A 15,735-nucleotide genomic window follows, 5' to 3' on the forward strand; every position below is an offset into this window, starting at 1 on the left:
CCTGGCAAGGAAGCGGACAGTCCCTTTGGCAAATGAACTTCTTCGTTTCTATCGGCAGCAGCAAGATAACCACGGTCAACACAATCAGAGCTCAAAGCTCATGAGCTTTTTGGTTGTGCTGCTAAAGCGCTTATGTAGGAAACCCCAGCTGTGCCCTTTCAGAAAGCTAATTATGGTCAAATATGTCGCCCTAGAGGGTCTGGAGGTTTTGGTTGAAATTTCTGCATCAAGGGGTGGGTCCAGAGAAGGGAAAGAGTGGGGGCACCGCCCCTCAGCACAGGGTCCAGTGAGCAGACAGTTTCATAAGCAAAGCTTTCACTTCCATCCACCAGCCATCCACCCCCTGGGGTGGGGAGGAGTCCATATCCCCCCCGTTTATACTGAGGCCAGAGCATCAATGACTAATCCCCCCTCTGTCGCTCTGGGGCTAAGACATAGGAGCTCTGACCCAGCAGCATTCTGGGGGGCCATGTGAATGTGCATTCCGTGGAACCACTTTCCTCATTTGAACCCTCGGATGAATGGAGCTTATTTCCAGAGCCCCAAGTAACACGGCCACATCCTCGGAACGTAGGTAAAACACACAGCCCTCTGGGCATCCGCATGCACACAGCCCAGCAACCTCTGATCCCATCCAGACGGATGTACAGGAACAAAGAACTGTCAGACTAACAGCCAGGAGGCCCCGTAAGGTCCTCAGTAATGAAACCAAGGTGAAATCTTCCTACATCACAGCAGACTTCTAAAGGCAGGAGAGCCAATGAAATATCCTCCCATAAAGACTTTCAACAGCAGGGGCTGAAACAACCAACCAGAACACTCACCAGAATCGGCACGCTCCATTCTGAGTATTCGAGTCCGTCCACATTTTTACTATCGTGTGAAACCTGATTCTAACAACAACGTTCTACCTGGACTATTTCACAACTGACGCCCTGCCAGGGAGCAGGCATTCCCTCCTCGGCACCTGAAGCCATTGACATCAGCTGGTTAGGATTCAGACGCTCCCCTCCCAGTTGCTGGCATCCCCAGGCCTTTTGCTTCCCCTCAAACAGATCTCTGAACCTCTACATGGGAAAAGGAAAGGCAATGAATACTACCTCTGATGCTAGTGAGCTGCTCGCCTAAGATTCTTTTTTGGATGGGTGGAGGGCGCTGAGGTCAGGAGAATGACACTCCAGGAAGCTCAGGCTCTGTGCTGAGCTCACCACCTCTCCCCACAGCCAAAGAACAATTTAACTAATCATCTGCCATCCAGCAAGTTGCAATACATCAGTATTGGTCCAAACCCTCCACCAAGCAGCTGTAAGAGAGCGACACTGATGTGCAGGCAGAAGGGAACGCAGTTACACCTAACAGAACACCTCGTCTTCCCTCATGGAGGCATCTGCATCCCATTTTACAGCGCAGAACACTGAGGCTGGCTCTCAGATGAGGCCCAGTGATCTCCCAGGGCACTCAGCTAGTACATGGCAGGGTGGCATTTAGAGCAGTTTCCTAGGAGGCAGGCACCTGGGGTCTCCAGGAGTGGTGAGATGGCGTTCACAAAGACACACACACAAACACACATGCTCCATCAGATCATGTACTCACAAAACTGTTTTAAAACAGACGATGCACTACTTCCATATAAGCTAACACAAAAACACGTTTCTGCCTCATAATGACAATAAAAGCTTGTCATTGATGAGAGACTCCTAAAGCCAAAATATACAACACATGCCGCCGCCAGGAGAAACAGGTGAGGCGATGCGGCTCCTGAAGGGCAGACCAGCACTCTGGGTGGAAAGCGAGGCCCAGGAAACTACCGTTTCCTCCTGAGGCCCCAAGAGGTAGTTTTTTCCCCCAGGGGCAGAGGATGTGGAACTCACTGTTTGCTATTTTCCTTTTCATTACTACTGTTCCAGGGTGAGTGTCGAGGTCACTGGGAGGGGCTGTAGGAAGAAAGTAAAAAATCTAGACTGATGTTTGACTTTGTATGCAAGTTCACTGTAAGAGTTAAAACATGCTTCTCCAAGACCAACCTCTCCCTTCAAGAGAGCTCTTTTCAAGGGAGGACATACCAGGATCCCCAAACTCTGCTTAATCAGCACAAATACCACATGGGATTCATCGGACCCATTTGTCCTCTTGGGCTCCAGACACTCTGTAGGGTAAAACGCAGAGACATAAAGGAATTAGAGGGAGCATACGTGACAGTTACTTGAGATAAAGCTGATCAGTACTGACCTTTAATTTGGAGACCCTGAGCCTCGTGCCAACTTTTCTATGAACACGGGAGAACACTTTGGGACCTTTCCAGCTGGGAGGAAGGAAACACCGTTATTCATTCCCGTTGGCTAAGAGACCTGACAAGCTCCACTTTTAAAACCTGTACAGACTGGCTACCACCAGTGCCCTCCAATTCCATGAGGCATGACTCTCAGACAGACCCCTGAGCTGAGAAGGGAGCTGAAAATCAATCAGGTTAAAATGAAAGGGACAATTCTACACTATCCTGTGACACTCCGTGGACGCAGGTCCCAAAAGGGACTGGACGTGCTGCCATGGCTACACCAGGTCACTAGGGAAGGGGGTCAGCATCCACTGAGGAACCCAGCAGGGATACCCCCTAACTGGCTGGAAAGTGACCTGTCCAGTGGCTCCTTCTGTAGCCAAGGAGTAGGCTTCACTTCTGTATCCACAGGGAGACTTGAGGACAATTCCCAAAGCGATATCACTTCACAAAATAAACCCCATAGAGCTGGATCTGGAACATTACTGCACAGATATCTGAAGTCCCAGCTGACAGTCCTATACCTCTTTGGAGCTAGGAGGATTATTAAGGCTTTAAAATTCAATTACAATTATGGGACTCTAAAATAACAAGAAAAACTCTAACAAAAAAAAAAAAAGAAGAAGAAGAAGAAGACCGCAAACCTAAGTCTGAGATGCAGAACGAAAGGGACATGAATTCGGCACCCCTGCCTTGTCCAAAAGAGGGTCAGTCCCACAGCACAGACGCAGGGCAAGCAACTGTCAAAGACAAGGGCTGGGTTGGATCCGGCCAACATTACAAGTACAACCAACTGGTCCTGTCCCTTAGTCTTGTGCTTTTAAAGGGCGGTCGATGTGCCAACTATTTTAAAGCTCCAACACACTAATTCTGTAAACAATAATGGCTACAGCCTGCACACTGCGCACTGGAATGGATTCCTCAACTTGGCCTCATCACTTATGCAGCTGATGAAACAAACACTGACAGCTTTTTTGCATTTGTAAAGGCCCCACAGCAGCTGTGGTGATCCCACCATAGAGCAATGAATTAAGCCTGAAACCCAGCTGGGTCTGAACAGAAGCCTTTTTTGCACAATACAGCAAGACTATCATTGTTAACCTAGGCATTATTGGGAAATATTCTGCATTACATTATAGGGCAGTTCTAACTCAATTCGTAAAATTAGCTCTAATAAGCAATTTTAGTAGGAGGGATGTGGCATTTGCTTTTGAAATGGCACAAGTATGTGTGTAGGTTATAGGTAACACCACACAAAGGCAGCCTGGCAGAACAGAACATAGATTTCCAGTTAAACAATGCAAAGTTTAAAATAGCAACTCCTTCTTAGATATTCACACACATATACACTCACTCACACCTACCACCTTCTAAATTGAGGTGGGTATCTTACCTTGCAAATTCTGGGTTAGTTAGCCACTACAGAGAAAACAGTGAATACAGCCGTCTGCCCTTTAGGTAAGGCAAATCAATGACACAAGAGTCAATCTGGAACCGAGAGCTGTACCAGAAAAACCGGGGAGTGGTGGAAAAACGTGATTAATCCCCTTATTAATGAATTTTTTTGACACTGAACTTGAGCAGTAGGTAATAAATAAGATCCCCAAATGCTAACACACTAGCCTTTGGCTTCCTATCACCAGGAACCCTGAGGAAAGGCAGGGACACCCACACCAAGTCGTCACTCCCAGAGAACCAGAACCCACAATGTCCAAGTCTCCAAAGGGCTCCAGGGGCTTTTTTCCAGACCCACCATTCCAACTCTCTTCTATCGCCTCATACTTTCTACGAACACTTGAAAATGAGCAAAAAGTGCTCTACTCAAGTAGGAGACTGATCTCATCTCAACAATTTCACACCAACTTGGGAAAAATAAATCTGGGGAAAAAAAATCAGAAATATCCAAAGAAAACATGGCACCATCCCTCTTCCTTAAAAGAACCCCCATTTCTTAAAGGAGTTTGTTATGAGGCCCTTTTCTGATTTTTAAGCATTTTTCGTTTAGGTAGAAGGTGGCTTGGAAGGAGCAAGAAAATCAGGCGAATTTCTAGGTAGACAGTGGTTCTCTTCCCCACAGTCTTTTGCCAAAGCACGTCAACATCGGTAACCACGACAGGAGCCCCCACTCACCACAACTAGAGAAAGCCCGCGCACAGCAAAGATCCAACGCTGCCAAAAATAAAGAATAAAAAATTAAAAATTTTACGTCTAAAAATATTTTTTAAAGATAGAGAAGGAAAAAGATATAAATATTTTGAAAGAGATACAAAAGGGGAGAAAATGAAACAGTCAGTTCTTCAGTGAATAGTCCCACAAGAATGAAAGTGATCTTTTGGAATTCAAAACCAGGGTCCTACTAATTTACATTACTGCTGGAAAAAAAAAATGCTTCGAAAAAAAAAAAATCCTTAAAAACAATTTTTTAAAGAACACAACCATTGGGCTTCCCTGGTGGAGCAGTGGTTGAGAGTCCGCCTGCGGGTTCGTGCCCGGGTCCCGGAAGATCCCACATGCCGCGGAGCAGCTAGGCCCATGAGCCATGGCCGCTAAGCCTGCGCTCCGCAATGAGAGAGGCCGCAACTGTGAAAGGCCCGCGTACCGCAAAAAAAAAAAAAAAAAAAAGGAACACAACCATTATGTGAAGATCACTTCCTTACTTTTATAACTAAGAGCTGGTCCCAGGGGAGACACTGGTGGGGATAAATAATTGTAGAAGAAAAGATTATAAACACATCCCATTTAAAACCTTTAATAATTTCCTTATTCAATTCAGCATATGTTTACAGAGAACTCACTATGTGTATTCAATACTGTTAGCAAATTAAAAATATTTCTTAAAAAGTCAAGATGACAAGTGAACATGAGTGTGGCGGAGACCAGGAAATGCAGCTACTCTTACAACGAGGAAGCTGCAATGTTTCCAGGCAGAAGGAACTCCCCCTCCTCCTACACACACACACACACACACACACACACACAGGGAAATGGAGCAAGTAACAAATGAAGACCCACAAAATCTAGTCAACACCAACTGTGAATCGTCCAACTTCCTTCTCTGTAAATAGCCACTTACTAGGTTTTGTTTCATATACTGATAAAATACATAATAAATCTTAATGTAGTATCATACCTTTTAACCTGAGCGAAAAATCATTAAAATTCTTCTTTTAACACTTTAGAGAATGATTTTAAGAACTACTGTGGGGGTTTGGGGGGCGGTAGGAGCTGGGCTTATGAATTCAGTGACAGTGTGGCAGCAATAATAACGTAGTAAAAAAAAAAAGTAAAATGGCCATTCAAAATTAAATGACATACACATACTATATACTACTTATGACCCCCATTTTACAGATTTAAAAAAACTGAGACACAGAGAGGTTAAGTAAATGCCAGGAGTCAGAACTGAAACCCACGGCTCGGCTGCATAACAACCAGGCAGCACTGCCCGCCCAGAAGAAGACAAGCACAGCCTTGAAAGCGAAACAAGAGCAGGATTCAAATCTCCCCTGGGGATGGGGCAGGGGGGAGGCAGACCCTGGCCCCTTTCCCCTGCCTTGTTTCCTCAACTGCAATTTGGGGAAAAATAGCCACTTCACAGGGCTATGGTAAGGTGTGAATAGATAAAACACTGTTTCATAAAACATTTAAGTAGGTACAAACCCATAGTAGCTACCATCCAATAGAGAGCTTCTTTTTTAAAAGACATATAAGCTTTCAAGATGAGTTCTGGATAGAAACCAGCAAAACAGCAAGGGCCCTACACAGAAATCCCTGAGACTGCTCTGTGTTTACCAAATGAGACATGACAGAGTTTGGGGAAACACATAACATTATACAGACAGTGCATTATAATAACTAGTCTTTAAGGAAACACCAGGCTTCCTTCCAGAATAAAAATTAAAGAACGGTCCTCAGAAAGGAGAGCGTATAGGACATTGGGCCAAAAGAGGCTGTTTGAAGCAATGCTTATGAGGCTTTACAATCCCGTAACTGTTTTTAAACATCTTTCAATTGGGGGAGAATGACGAATGTGGTCTTCAGTCCCTGCTGCTTCAGCAAGCTGGATCCCCTAAAGTGCGTTTTTTAAACTTTTTTTGGTAGAAGAGATCTGATTAGCACTGCCCAGTGCACAAAGAGCTGCTCTGGTTGCGACAGAGACATGAAGAAAAATGAGAACCACTGCACAAACTACCCACAAAATCAAAGCTGTCCTAAACCCCTGCGAGGACACAGGACCATCCGCTGAGAGCCTTCGAGAAATGCAGCATCTCAAACCCCACCGCAGACCTGCCGAACGAGAAGCTCCCTCGTTATAAAATCCTTGTGTGATCAGCGTGCAGCGGCCGAAAACCTCCTGGAACTTTATTTGCTCTCAATCCTGGACTCCCTCCCACGTCCTTCCCCACGACGAGAGTACAAAATACATAACTGGACAAATAACACAAAGAAAATAATAAACACTTGTAAAATTAAAGCTGAATAAAGTGAAAGGGACGTCGGGCTACAAATGTCTAGAAAGACAGAAATCAGAATGTTCCCATCACACATTACGACTTCTCAGCTAAGGAAAACTTAACTGTACGAAGTTCCACCGCTTTTCCAAGGCAGAGCATAAACCCAAACCAGAGCTCAGCACCTCTACAACACATTCACTGTCAAGTCCAAAAGTACGGTTTCAAGTTCCAGGCCCCAGGACACGTCAGCCTGACAGCACTTGAAACCGTTAAGCTTCTTAAAGCACCAATTCTATACCAATGAAATGAGAGAAGATTGTCAGACTACCTAATAAATGGTTAGGATCAAATACACGAAAACACCCAAGACAGATCCTGAGTAAATCGTTTCCTCAGTAGGAAGAAAAGAAGTGCTAGAATCTACAAAAGTACGAAACAGTGTGTTCCTTTTGTACAGAATTCCTTGTCTTTAAGAGTCGCAATGCTCTACCGACTGAGCTAGCTGGGTGTGCCAACCTTGTGTCTTTTAAAAAAAAAAAATTTTTTTTAATGAAAACACACACAATTACACAATTTCTGTGACTACTCAGGAATATCAGGAATAAAGCTAAACAGTCTCCTGGCAAAACTCAATTTAAGGCCCTGTCACCAAATATTAAATGTACCTCTCTTCAACCTGTGAGGTAAATTCTCAGTTTCCTTCCTGTTGACAATCCAGGCCTGCCTGGACCACAGCTCACTTCTGGAGCCTGCCTGGTCTCCGGTCCCTGCCGTCAGCACTGCAGACATACAGACCGCCTGCATGACAGGGAGGGATTCCTCCCAAAGGGACTCGCAAAGGTACGCATTTGCGAACATGTGCAAAATCTCCAAGGCCGAGCAAATGACCCATCACCCAAGAAAATGCTCAGGCGTACCTCCAAAGTACACTAAAAGGTTAAAAAGCCAACGTGAGAAGGCAGTTATCAAGTCAGAAAGTTCACTTTTACAGTCCAGGGGCTTGGTCTAGGGTTGGGGGTGGAAGCAGGGGTGTGAGGAGACAGAGGCCACCTAAGGGTTTTCCTCCTCCAACAAGGAGGCAAGCACCTAATAAAGGGGCAGCAAGAGGTGACGGCTCGGCACATCTTCTGATAAACTCTCGGATGTCCCCCAAGCACACACCAGACACGGAGGCCTCAAACTTCCCAACTGGGGGCAGCCACCCGGCACTTTCCACCTTGCCGGCCACGGGCACACGCCTGACTTGAAGAGACTGAACAAAAGAGTTATATAGCCCCAACTTCCTTGACTTTAATTAAACTTGGCTTCCACTTCTGAAAACCCCTCAAGTTTTTATTTTGTTTTGTAGCCCCACTAATGCTTTTCATTGAGAGATGCTGTGAAAAGGAGAAGCAAATTCTCTGCAGCTGCATGTGAGCAGCCTGCCAACTGAAGCACAGGACGAAGCGCTCCCATGTTAAAAACGTCCAACCGGGAGATTTACAAACCAGCAGGGGGGAATGGACGGAGGAGAGGAAGACGTGTGCGTGTGAAAGATCTGCAGAAAGCTCCCTTTTTTGTTTTTAAGTCCCAGGGGCCTCTGAAGGCTTGTCATGCTTCAGCGACTGTCACCCCCTCCCACTTTACCCCCTTTCTAAAGCCACATTCTGCACAACCACTTTTTAGCTGTTCTTTCTTTCACCCCCTTCTCCCCAGGCCTCCCCCAGCAGTCCTGCCACAACTGGATAAATGGAAAGAAGGAGAACGGGGAGGAAGCGACCATTTTCCTCCGACCAGAGGAAGCCCAGAGTTAAGCTGCATTCCTGGCAAGGAAGCGGACAGTCCCTTTGGCAAATGAACTTCTTCGTTTCTATCGGCAGCAGCAAGATAACCACGGTCAACACAATCAGAGCTCAAAGCTCATGAGCTTTTTGGTTGTGCTGCTAAAGCGCTTATGTAGGAAACCCCAGCTGTGCCCTTTCAGAAAGCTAATTATGGTCAAATATGTCGCCCTAGAGGGTCTGGAGGTTTTGGTTGAAATTTCTGCATCAAGGGGTGGGTCCAGAGAAGGGAAAGAGTGGGGGCACCGCCCCTCAGCACAGGGTCCAGTGAGCAGACAGTTTCATAAGCAAAGCTTTCACTTCCATCCACCAGCCATCCACCCCCTGGGGTGGGGAGGAGTCCATATCCCCCCCGTTTATACTGAGGCCAGAGCATCAATGACTAATCCCCCCTCTGTCGCTCTGGGGCTAAGACATAGGAGCTCTGACCCAGCAGCATTCTGGGGGGCCATGTGAATGTGCATTCCGTGGAACCACTTTCCTCATTTGAACCCTCGGATGAATGGAGCTTATTTCCAGAGCCCCAAGTAACACGGCCACATCCTCGGAACGTAGGTAAAACACACAGCCCTCTGGGCATCCGCATGCACACAGCCCAGCAACCTCTGATCCCATCCAGACGGATGTACAGGAACAAAGAACTGTCAGACTAACAGCCAGGAGGCCCCGTAAGGTCCTCAGTAATGAAACCAAGGTGAAATCTTCCTACATCACAGCAGACTTCTAAAGGCAGGAGAGCCAATGAAATATCCTCCCATAAAGACTTTCAACAGCAGGGGCTGAAACAACCAACCAGAACACTCACCAGAATCGGCACGCTCCATTCTGAGTATTCGAGTCCGTCCACATTTTTACTATCGTGTGAAACCTGATTCTAACAACAACGTTCTACCTGGACTATTTCACAACTGACGCCCTGCCAGGGAGCAGGCATTCCCTCCTCGGCACCTGAAGCCATTGACATCAGCTGGTTAGGATTCAGACGCTCCCCTCCCAGTTGCTGGCATCCCCAGGCCTTTTGCTTCCCCTCAAACAGATCTCTGAACCTCTACATGGGAAAAGGAAAGGCAATGAATACTACCTCTGATGCTAGTGAGCTGCTCGCCTAAGATTCTTTTTTGGATGGGTGGAGGGCGCTGAGGTCAGGAGAATGACACTCCAGGAAGCTCAGGCTCTGTGCTGAGCTCACCACCTCTCCCCACAGCCAAAGAACAATTTAACTAATCATCTGCCATCCAGCAAGTTGCAATACATCAGTATTGGTCCAAACCCTCCACCAAGCAGCTGTAAGAGAGCGACACTGATGTGCAGGCAGAAGGGAACGCAGTTACACCTAACAGAACACCTCGTCTTCCCTCATGGAGGCATCTGCATCCCATTTTACAGCGCAGAACACTGAGGCTGGCTCTCAGATGAGGCCCAGTGATCTCCCAGGGCACTCAGCTAGTACATGGCAGGGTGGCATTTAGAGCAGTTTCCTAGGAGGCAGGCACCTGGGGTCTCCAGGAGTGGTGAGATGGCGTTCACAAAGACACACACACAAACACACATGCTCCATCAGATCATGTACTCACAAAACTGTTTTAAAACAGACGATGCACTACTTCCATATAAGCTAACACAAAAACACGTTTCTGCCTCATAATGACAATAAAAGCTTGTCATTGATGAGAGACTCCTAAAGCCAAAATATACAACACATGCCGCCGCCAGGAGAAACAGGTGAGGCGATGCGGCTCCTGAAGGGCAGACCAGCACTCTGGGTGGAAAGCGAGGCCCAGGAAACTACCGTTTCCTCCTGAGGCCCCAAGAGGTAGTTTTTTCCCCCAGGGGCAGAGGATGTGGAACTCACTGTTTGCTATTTTCCTTTTCATTACTACTGTTCCAGGGTGAGTGTCGAGGTCACTGGGAGGGGCTGTAGGAAGAAAGTAAAAAAATCTAGACTGATGTTTGACTTTGTATGCAAGTTCACTGTAAGAGTTAAAACATGCTTCTCCAAGACCAACCTCTCCCTTCAAGAGAGCTCTTTTCAAGGGAGGACATACCAGGATCCCCAAACTCTGCTTAATCAGCACAAATACCACATGGGATTCATCGGACCCATTTGTCCTCTTGGGCTCCAGACACTCTGTAGGGTAAAACGCAGAGACATAAAGGAATTAGAGGGAGCATACGTGACAGTTACTTGAGATAAAGCTGATCAGTACTGACCTTTAATTTGGAGACCCTGAGCCTCGTGCCAACTTTTCTATGAACACGGGAGAACACTTTGGGACCTTTCCAGCTGGGAGGAAGGAAACACCGTTATTCATTCCCGTTGGCTAAGAGACCTGACAAGCTCCACTTTTAAAACCTGTACAGACTGGCTACCACCAGTGCCCTCCAATTCCATGAGGCATGACTCTCAGACAGACCCCTGAGCTGAGAAGGGAGCTGAAAATCAATCAGGTTAAAATGAAAGGGACAATTCTACACTATCCTGTGACACTCCGTGGACGCAGGTCCCAAAAGGGACTGGACGTGCTGCCATGGCTACACCAGGTCACTAGGGAAGGGGGTCAGCATCCACTGAGGAACCCAGCAGGGATACCCCCTAACTGGCTGGAAAGTGACCTGTCCAGTGGCTCCTTCTGTAGCCAAGGAGTAGGCTTCACTTCTGTATCCACAGGGAGACTTGAGGACAATTCCCAAAGCGATATCACTTCACAAAATAAACCCCATAGAGCTGGATCTGGAACATTACTGCACAGATATCTGAAGTCCCAGCTGACAGTCCTATACCTCTTTGGAGCTAGGAGGATTATTAAGGCTTTAAAATTCAATTACAATTATGGGACTCTAAAATAACAAGAAAAACTCTAACAAAAAAAAAAAAGAAGAAGAAGAAGAAGACCGCAAACCTAAGTCTGAGATGCAGAACGAAAGGGACATGAATTCGGCACCCCTGCCTTGTCCAAAAGAGGGTCAGTCCCACAGCACAGACGCAGGGCAAGCAACTGTCAAAGACAAGGGCTGGGTTGGATCCGGCCAACATTACAAGTACAACCAACTGGTCCTGTCCCTTAGTCTTGTGCTTTTAAAGGGCGGTCGATGTGCCAACTATTTTAAAGCTCCAACACACTAATTCTGTAAACAATAATGGCTACAGCCTGCACACTGCGCACTGGAATGGATTCCTCAACTTGGCCTCATCACTTATGCAGCTGATGAAACAAACACTGACAGCTTTTTTGCATTTGTAAAGGCCCCACAGCAGCTGTGGTGATCCCACCATAGAGCAATGAATTAAGCCTGAAACCCAGCTGGGTCTGAACAGAAGCCTTTTTTGCACAATACAGCAAGACTATCATTGTTAACCTAGGCATTATTGGGAAATATTCTGCATTACATTATAGGGCAGTTCTAACTCAATTCGTAAAATTAGCTCTAATAAGCAATTTTAGTAGGAGGGATGTGGCATTTGCTTTTGAAATGGCACAAGTATGTGTGTAGGTTATAGGTAACACCACACAAAGGCAGCCTGGCAGAACAGAACATAGATTTCCAGTTAAACAATGCAAAGTTTAAAATAGCAACTCCTTCTTAGATATTCACACACATATACACTCACTCACACCTACCACCTTCTAAATTGAGGTGGGTATCTTACCTTGCAAATTCTGGGTTAGTTAGCCACTACAGAGAAAACAGTGAATACAGCCGTCTGCCCTTTAGGTAAGGCAAATCAATGACACAAGAGTCAATCTGGAACCGAGAGCTGTACCAGAAAAACCGGGGAGTGGTGGAAAAACGTGATTAATCCCCTTATTAATGAATTTTTTTGACACTGAACTTGAGCAGTAGGTAATAAATAAGATCCCCAAATGCTAACACACTAGCCTTTGGCTTCCTATCACCAGGAACCCTGAGGAAAGGCAGGGACACCCACACCAAGTCGTCACTCCCAGAGAACCAGAACCCACAATGTCCAAGTCTCCAAAGGGCTCCAGGGGCTTTTTTCCAGACCCACCATTCCAACTCTCTTCTATCGCCTCATACTTTCTACGAACACTTGAAAATGAGCAAAAAGTGCTCTACTCAAGTAGGAGACTGATCTCATCTCAACAATTTCACACCAACTTGGGAAAAATAAATCTGGGGAAAAAAAATCAGAAATATCCAAAGAAAACATGGCACCATCCCTCTTCCTTAAAAGAACCCCCATTTCTTAAAGGAGTTTGTTATGAGGCCCTTTTCTGATTTTTAAGCATTTTTCGTTTAGGTAGAAGGTGGCTTGGAAGGAGCAAGAAAATCAGGCGAATTTCTAGGTAGACAGTGGTTCTCTTCCCCACAGTCTTTTGCCAAAGCACGTCAACATCGGTAACCACGACAAAGTCAAAAACCAAAGGTAAGGGGCTTCCCTGGTGGTGCGGTGGTTGAGAATCTGCCTGCCGATGCAGGGGACGCGGGTTCGTGGGTTCGTGCCCCGGTCCGGGAGGATCCCACATGCCGCGGAGCAACTGGGCCCGTGAGCCATGGCCGCTGAGCCTGCGCGTCTGGAGCCTGTGCTCCGCAACGAGAGGCCGCAACAGTGAGAGGCCCGCGCACCGCGATGAAGAGTGACCCGCCACTTGCCACAACTAGAGAAAGCCCTCGCACAGCAACGAAGACCCAACAGAGCAAAAATAAATAAATTAATTAATAAACTCCTACCCCCAACATCTTTAAAAAAAAAAAAAAACCAAAGGTAAGAGAGGAAAACAGCCCCTCGGTCCTACTCTGCGCCCAGAGCGGAGCCAGGGTTTTTAAACCCCTGGCTCCTCCCAAAACTACGTGGTAAATGCTATGCAGAGATGCACCTGAAGGCCCAGAACGACAATCCAAAACACCTGAGAACCACAAAAAGCCGATCACCCCGCGATGAAATTCCAAGCCCCAACACTGTCTCACGCCTAACCAAGTGTTTAGAGCTTGCAAAGAAAAGGGGGAGAGGAAATAAGACCACTGCTGGCCACCCACAAACAGTGAAGAGTAGCAGTCAGACAGGGAGGAAAGTGAGAACCCCACCACCCCAAGGCAAGGCAGCTAGCTGCCCCCAGCAGGAGAGGGTCCCATGCAGCCCTCTGCTGAACAGAACACAGGAGACTCTGGGACGCGGGCTAAGAGGAACAGCTTCACAGATGAAAGAGCAGTAAATAAACGTATCAGCAGTAATCACCTAGATGGGCAAGATGGTCTAGCTTGAGGTATTCCAACAGAAATGCAAGCAGCATCCCCACAAAGACTCGCACACAAACGTTCGCAGAAGCATTATGTACAAGAGCCAAAAGGTGGAAACGACCCAAACGTCCATCAGCTGATGAATGGATGAGCAAAATGTGGTGTATGCCCACCCAATGAAGTATTATTCAGCCACAAAAAGGAACTGAGTCCTGCTACACGCTACAACATGAAGGAACCTTGAAAACACTATGCCAAGTGAAAGAAGCCAGTCACAAAAGGCCACATACTGTATGATTCCATTTACATCAAATGTACAGAATAGGCAAATTCATAGAGACAGAAAGTAGATTAGTGGTTGCCAAAGACTAGAAAAACTGGGGTGAGATGTGGAGTGACTGCCAATGGGTATAGAGTTTCTTTTTGAGGTGATGAAAAGGTTCTAAAATTGATCGCGGTGTTATTGCACAACTCCAAATATACTAAAAACCACCGAACTGTTAAGCGAGAAAAAAATAAAAATCACATTCACATCCAAGATCACTCAGGGAAGACTGAGATGCCTAGGATGCCTTTCTGTCTTGAACCACCAGTAGAACGCCAAAAGAAACATAGTTGAAGAACTGCCAAAGGAACTGGAATAAGTTGGGGATATGAGAGTTTTAAAAAAGAAAGGGCTAAAAGGGGCTGACACTTTGCTAAAGATACAGCAGCCAAGGACCGCAATGTATGCCAAGAATACATATATATATATACACACACACACTGTAGTTAGACTGAAAAGTGTGATGAGGGGTAACTATAATCTCCCAAAAAATAAAAACTGCAACTGGAGGCTTCCTATTTCCCTGCAGCTATGTTGTGGGCTTTAATTAAGAGCATGACAGCCTACCATTTAAATATATTTATCCAATGTCAGTGCCTACTTAGACAAGTCCCTTAAATTCGTTTTAAAACCGTCTTTGGATTCGTAAATTGGGAAGGAAGCAGTCAGAGGAGGGACTCCAAAACTACATTCGGTCACTTATCAGGCTAAAAAACCTTTTCACACTCAGCAGGGAGGATTCTGTGCAGTTGATGACGGTAGGAAAAAAGCAGCCATGAAGCACCACCCCAGGTCTTCCCTGGACGGTATAGAGTGCCTGTCCAGAGAAACAAGCAGTTAGGACTGAGCAATGTGTTCCGTTCTTTATTGAGATGACCTCCTCTGTGTACAAATAGAGTAAAAGGACTCCTCTTACAATAGGTACCATTAAGGTCTTCATTTGTATTAAACAACTGTAAGCAAACAATGTTCAGCTGTAAAAGCTTTTGCAAATCAAAGATAATGGCCTGGGACTTCCATGGTGGCACAGTGGTTAAGAACCCGCCTGCCAATGCAGGGGACACGGGTTCGAGCCCTGGCCCGGGGAGATCCCACATGCCGCGGAGCAACTAAGCCAATGCGCTACAACTACTGAAGCCTGCGCTCTAGAGCCCGTGCTCCGCAACAAGAGAAGCCACCGCAGTGAGAAGCCCATGCACCACAACAAAGAGTAGCCCTCGCTCGCCGCAACTACAGAAAGCCCCCACTCAGCAATGAAGACCCAATGCAGCCAAAGATAAATAAATAAATAAATAAATTTTTAACAAAAAGAAAAAGATAATGGTCTTCCTTGGTAAACTGACTGTTCTTTATAATCATCATTTATACTCCCAAGATGCTTTGCCTACTGCTCCAAAAAACTCTGGAAGGAAATAACACGACAACTTCCGCAAGTCTCATGTTAGATGGAAAGGAAAAAGGCTAGTAGTTCCAGAGTAGAAAATGTGTTTCATTGGGGCCGTGTCAGCGTTGGGGTAGCAGCTCCACGTAATTGGAGCACGGAGCAGAATTAGAAGAAAAGAAAAGAACGCCACTTTTCAGCTTCAGCTATTTCCAAATCAGACCCGTCGTCCTCCCCACCTCCCAGTGCTTCCTAGCTTACCAGAGCCAAAAGAAAACCCA

The 15,735-nt window shown here is 46.3% G+C and overlaps 1 protein-coding gene and 1 long non-coding RNA gene across 2 annotated transcripts in view; both read right to left on the reverse strand.

The window, feature by feature from the left end:
* Positions 1-15,735, reverse strand: part of JARID2 (jumonji and AT-rich interaction domain containing 2) — a 209,346-nt gene that overhangs the window by 178,899 nt on the left and 14,712 nt on the right. The window lies entirely within an intron of this gene.
* LOC129391493 (uncharacterized) lies at positions 10,305-10,849 on the reverse strand. The gene is made up of 3 exons (XR_008615674.1): positions 10,761-10,849; positions 10,595-10,677; positions 10,305-10,464 (listed from the first exon to the last, which is right to left on the reverse strand). It is a non-coding gene; the product is annotated as an uncharacterized lncRNA (long non-coding RNA).

Source organism: Physeter macrocephalus, chromosome 18, assembly GCF_002837175.3.
Source record: "Physeter macrocephalus isolate SW-GA chromosome 18, ASM283717v5, whole genome shotgun sequence".
Taxonomy (NCBI): domain Eukaryota; kingdom Metazoa; phylum Chordata; class Mammalia; order Artiodactyla; family Physeteridae; genus Physeter; species Physeter macrocephalus.